Source organism: Nylanderia fulva, unplaced genomic scaffold, assembly GCF_048542155.1.
Source record: "Nylanderia fulva isolate GAGA-0341 unplaced genomic scaffold, ASM4854215v1 Scaffold16, whole genome shotgun sequence".
NCBI classification, from domain to species: Eukaryota; Metazoa; Arthropoda; class Insecta; order Hymenoptera; family Formicidae; genus Nylanderia; species Nylanderia fulva.
The window spans coordinates 749,060-755,059 of record NW_028189835.1 but is presented as its reverse complement, the minus strand read 5'-3'; the positions used below and the strand labels follow the sequence as shown (position 1 = coordinate 755,059).

Below are 6,000 nucleotides of genomic sequence, written 5' to 3'. Positions count from 1 at the left end.
ACTTGTCACAATTTAATTTCGCTATTGGCACGAGTGTGAATATACAAAACGTGGGTCGATTTTCTCTATATAGCCAAAAAATTTTAATGTAATTTTCTGATGTTTAATTTTCAGATTTATAGTATTAATCCTCTTTCGAATTTATACAATAATCACACCAAATTTTTATCATGTTTTACAAGAATTACAAACGATTTTGAAAAACGTCCTGTTTTTTACTATAACACAGAAGGATTCATCTATTCTATGCTGAAGCTTTTTATATTTATGGATTGTACATAAAAATTCTGCTGGGGGACTCTAGTTATCCCTTTACAGTTCTTTCCATAAATATTTGTCACGTGTTCCTCCAAGGGTTAAAATTGAAAAAAAGGCAGAGATGAGAAATGGGTATTTTCCCGAGTAGCTTGAATTTCTACCGCGAAATTTTCATTTTTTAGAATTCGGGGAAGCTTATATATGCGCCGACTTATATCGGCTGAAATAAAACAGGGTGGAAAAAAGCAGGTACGGGACCCTGGGCGATACACATTTAGCGTTATCTTCGAAGTATAATCGAGGCAGCTACGAGGGTTAATAAATCGTCGATCGGCGAAGGGTGAGAAATATGTTATTTTGCGTAAGAAGTGACGCGTGCACGAGGATGGCGCGAGAAACATAAAGACGTGCAGCTCGTTCACGATTGGCCACCGTGAGGTGTGCGGTATCCCGGACTAGTCCGGAGAGAGAGCCGGCCTGGTTTCAGTCAGCGGCGCAGAACCGTCGCGTACGCGTCGCTGATGCCGGGCATCACGTCGACCGTCACTACTTGCCGAGATCGCGAGAATCCGCGCGCCAGCGATGTGAAATATTTCATTCAATTTTATAATACCAATGAATAAAAATATGGACACTCTGCTCGCATATTATCAAATAAATACGTGGCGTTCCTCGAGAATTATATTTCAATATAGCTATTGGATTCATTTGCGAGAAACAAAGTTTTAATCAACTTAGGAAATGAATATCATATTTTTGTGATGTAAAAATATTAATATTTTTTATTAATTGTGTGTTATCTCTGTCTTTCACTCTCTCTCTCTTTCTCTTTTTCTCTCTTCTAACATTATAAATTTAAAAAATATAATTTTTTTCAACTGTACAATATGTAATTGTAGGATATATAATTATAAAGTTATACGCCTCTCGTTAAGGACATTTGCAATGTAAAGTACCTAGATCCTTATAGCGATTAGAGAATGGACAGAAAAGTCATTTGTCGGTGAGAATTATATTAAACTTTGATCTAATCGTTCTTCGTCAGGTGTATTCAACTATGTAAAACTTGATAACTAAACTTTAAAAATTATGATACATGCTAATGTTTAAGCGAAAGACTTAGCTAATATGTAATAATAACCGGTAAAATTAACATTATAAAAAATTTACAATTAACAAATTAAATAATGCAATTAATATTTATAAAAATCTTTTAAATTAAACTTGTATATGTTTTATCTTATTATCGTGTATGTTTGATTGACATTGTGTAAACTGAAATATCGCTCTTTACGTAACGTTATAAAAAATTTCCTCTGAAATATTACGCAGCGATGCAAGAAACGAAATATCAATATTTATTGGCATTTATATATGCAATTTGAAAGCCTCAATCTCGTTTACAGACACGATTTGAGTCCTGATGGGATGTAAAGTATAAATTATGTAATTTATCGGTGGGTTTTGTGCGACGATTCATTTTCGGCCTATCGTATAAAATTCCAATATACGGATACCATTTCCGTTTTATTGAATAAAACAGATGGGAAAGAGGTGGAAAGTTATATACACCCGTATTGGAAGCAAAGGCAAAATTATTGCTTTGCAGTCAATCGAATAAAATTTGAATCAGCATCCCCTCCCCGAGGAGATCAACATAATTAAGCTTCCTTAATTTTTTATCAAAAAAGCGACGACGATATTCGTTACTGTGATGCTAAAACGCAAAACGGACAATAAGAAAAATTCTTCTTTCAAAGTGACCACGTTTTAATTGCTTTAAAGAGGTAAAGGTTTCTTTTCGCGATTTTTTAAACGCAAGAATAACTTTATCATAAAAAAGATCACACTTAATTAAATGATGTATATTGTTAAAATTTAATTTTTTAGCACACAATTCCTAAATTAATTTTAATACAATGAAAATGTTCGTGGACGATTAATTTGAACGTTTTTCGTGGTGTAAAATCTGGAATATGAAATCGTGATTGAACTAACATCATCTTTGAAGTGAATAATTGTTACTTTAAACGATCTAAAACATTCACAAATGTGTCTGTTATGTTGGGTTGAATAAAAAGTGAACACGATTTTACGAGCAGCACGAACTTTTTAACGGGGGTGTCGATAAATACTGGCATTGGAATTATATTGGTGAGTGAAAGAGATTCATGCAAAATGTACACATTTATATTTCATTTTTATATAAATATTTTATTCGTGTAGAATTACTATTTTAAATTAATTCTTTCTTAAATTACACTGTGTTAAAAATATTGTCAATGAAATTACTATAAATTATTACACTATTTAATTATAACATGGAATGATATCGATACTTTTTATCTTCAAATTAAAAAATATAGTATAAAATATTAAAAAGTGCATATTATATTTTTTGCATATAAAAAGTTGTTTTTTTTGGTATCACTTGCACGCTTATAAGTACCATTTCATGTGCAGCATACTGTTGCAGCAGTTTGTGGCTATTGGTGAAGTTTAATTGAACGAACAGCAAAGGCAGAAAAGTGGAAAAATACGTAATTAGTTGATACTAATTATGATTATTATAATTATTATTATTATATTAGTTAAATAATGGATTTAAAAATAAAATAGATTAATATGAAAATATAAAAGCAAAAAACAAAGAAATATGCTTGAATAAATTTGGATCATGTGAGACTGATTCGCTGCTGCAGCATGCTGCATATGAAAAGACATCTTTTAACTACTCGCGTTAAACTATAATGATTTTGTATATCTGCATCACATATCATATATTATATATGAAATACACATTACGCAGATTATGATCATATAATATATATTTGCTCAATATAAGATGTCAATATTTAATGTTGTAATGCACATTATGGGTCGTTATTAATTTTAAATATCGCACAGGATCAGCTATACAGAAATGTAATTTACATATAATAGTCTTCCTGTAATACCTGTAATACGTATATGCTAATCGACATTATTACTGTGCACGAGGAAATGATTAGCCTTACCGTTTTATGATGACTAATAGCGAATTTAGTCGAATGCATTGCGGAACGCGTATGTATATATCGCAAAAATATATTAACCATTAAAACACTTAGAATAAATTGTGGTTATAATAAATAATGCCTCGTATATATTAAATGGTATCATTAGTGCACCATTTACATTTTACGCGTGTTACGCTTTATATATCAATTTGTAGCCTTTATCATGCAAACTAAATTCGCAACAAAAAGAGAGGCTAAACTGAAATATCATACTATACAAATAATTAATGTGTGTGTCGAATGATATTATTTTCGTTCCCCTCTTCGAGAAACACGAAGCTTATTCCCAAGTTGCTCAGAGTTGCTTCTCTCTGAAAGTCAGGGAGATCAGAGATTGACGAATATATCAAAGACTGATTGATGCCTCGAGATGAAAATGCGATTTACTATTCGTCGAGCTTATCAGCCATATCTCGTCATCTTCTTTGCGGCTTTGACATTTAATATAATTTATAGCCACTGATATCGGACCAACTCCATCTAAAGAAGTGTATTAATATAGTGAAATACATTGTCAACTACAAGTAAAAAAAGATTAATAGCCAATCCGTCTCGCGTTCATTTAGACATTGATCGATATTGGTCAATATTAATATCGAAAATATATATCATGATCAAATATAATTGTTACTAGAATTTATTGCATAATTCTAATGGACTTTGAAACAAAACATTTTGATTTGACATATTCAATAATTAATAGATATTCTCTTTGATATTCTGTTAATTAATTAAGTACCATTATTTGCTATTTAAATGCTAACTCAACTTTGTTAAGAGATGATGGTGTTTGCCAAATCGGCTATTGAAATCTATGCTTAAATTGCTTATGCATATACATTACAATATGCAATAATATTCTTGTAGTTATAATACAGCGGGAAAAAATAATTACGCATGAATAGAAGAAATTAACCCTGCGGCCAAAACGTCATGGCCAGAGATAATTTTGACAGCAGCTCTTCGAATTTCATCGCTAATTATTTCGATATAGCGTGGGTTTGAAAATATGAAAAATTGGTCAAATTATTAATAATTTATCGGTTAATTAATTATTTATAATGTAAAAATGAGTTGCAATAATGTCCGGAAAAAATATGAAAAGATGAATAAACTTTTGTTCTGTCAAATAATGACTTAAGTTATAAAATATTAGGGGCGAAGTTTGGGACAAGCTCGAGAAATCAGGTAGATTTACGTTCCAGGCTCTTTAATGGAACATTATATCTTATGAAATATATGCACCGTTATACATCCATTTTAAATGTCAGACACATTCTCTGCTCAATAAATCATCGATTATTCCCAGCTTTCGATCAATTCGTATGATTGAAAGTTGATCAGAGGACTAAATTGTATGATAAAATGATCCACGTTTAGTTCGGATGATTTATACGGCACGCGATTAATATTATTATAGAGAAATACGCAGAACTATTAATAACATGTGATTGAATTTCAAATGTCACCGCAAGTTTCAGATTTATTCGGTTTAATGGCGTTTATGTTACGCATTCGATTTAGTGCCAATTATCACGTGTATGAACTAATAAGGCAATCATTTTCATTCACAATCGTAACTCCGTATAATATTTGATTACATTTCTAAGTTTTATTACAGAAATACATATATAAGTGTAATTTACACACATCTCTTATATACTGTATAACATTTCTTTTATTTTATTAGGAATTATTCTGTAACACATACAATTTTACTATGAAATTTACTTATTAAAGAGACTTAAGAGAAAAAAATCGAATAAAAAAAGAGGGAGAAAAAGAAAGCGATAAAGAAAAGAATAATAGAGTTGTGGGATCGAAATGAAAGAAAGAGTGTACATCGGGAACGAGATACACATAAAGTATGTATAAACGTATATCGAGAAGCAGCAACATTTATTTTATTATAAATTATTCTGTAACGCATAATTTTACTATAAAATTTATTTATTAAAGAAATTTAGGAAAAAAAAATCGAATAAAAAAAGAGGGAGAGAAAGAAAGCGATAAAGAAAAGAATAATAGAGTTGTGGGATCAAAATGAAAGAAAGAGTGTACATCGGGAACGAGATACGCATAAAATATGTATTCTGTATAAACGTATATCGAGAAGCAGCAACACCGTATAGATATACATACATATTCTCGCTTACTCTGCGTATTACATAAGAATCGAATGACGAGGGGATGAAAAAAGAAGAAAAAAAGATGGCACGATACGTTTCATACGCGTATTTTTCCTTTCTTCCTCGAGCACTTACTGTCGCAGTTTTCACCATGATTTTGTGATCGTACGATACAATGCATACGTAACAATGTCTCTGTTGCGGCCAGTGTTGTGCATAGATTTAAAAATTAGCTAAATAAAGATAGGATAAAAATATGTAAATTCATCTTAGATAAGATAAAGATCCAGATCATTTTCTAGATATTAATTTTAAAGATTTCTTATATAAACACAGTTATAAAAAAAATGTAAATTATAAAAAGGATATAAAAATATATGCATTCATATATATTTTTATTTATAAATTTTATTACATATATTTATATTCATAAATTTTTATCGCTTACTGCTTAAGTTGTACTATTTAACTATTTTTATGTGCTATGATTCTAAACCAAAATGATCTGAAAATTATTCTAGATAATTTAATAAAGATAATACTTTTTTCATCTA

The 6,000-nt window shown here is 30.2% G+C and overlaps 1 protein-coding gene across 8 annotated transcripts in view; it reads left to right on the top strand.

Annotated features, from left to right (window-relative positions):
- The first annotated feature begins 733 nt into the window (after positions 1-733).
- The window catches only part of LOC114928531 (cholecystokinin receptor type A), a 41,788-nt gene continuing 36,521 nt past the window's right edge, over positions 734-6,000 (top strand). For 2 of the 8 annotated variants that reach the window (XM_085480766.1, XM_085480763.1), the window contains exons 1-2: positions 734-2,045; positions 2,149-2,412. The gene's annotated coding sequence lies outside the window, so the exon portion shown is untranslated. The remainder of the gene's footprint in view (positions 2,046-2,148; positions 2,413-6,000) is intronic. The other 6 variants (XM_029299775.2, XM_085480765.1, XM_029299776.2 and 3 more) reach the window with 6 other exon arrangements.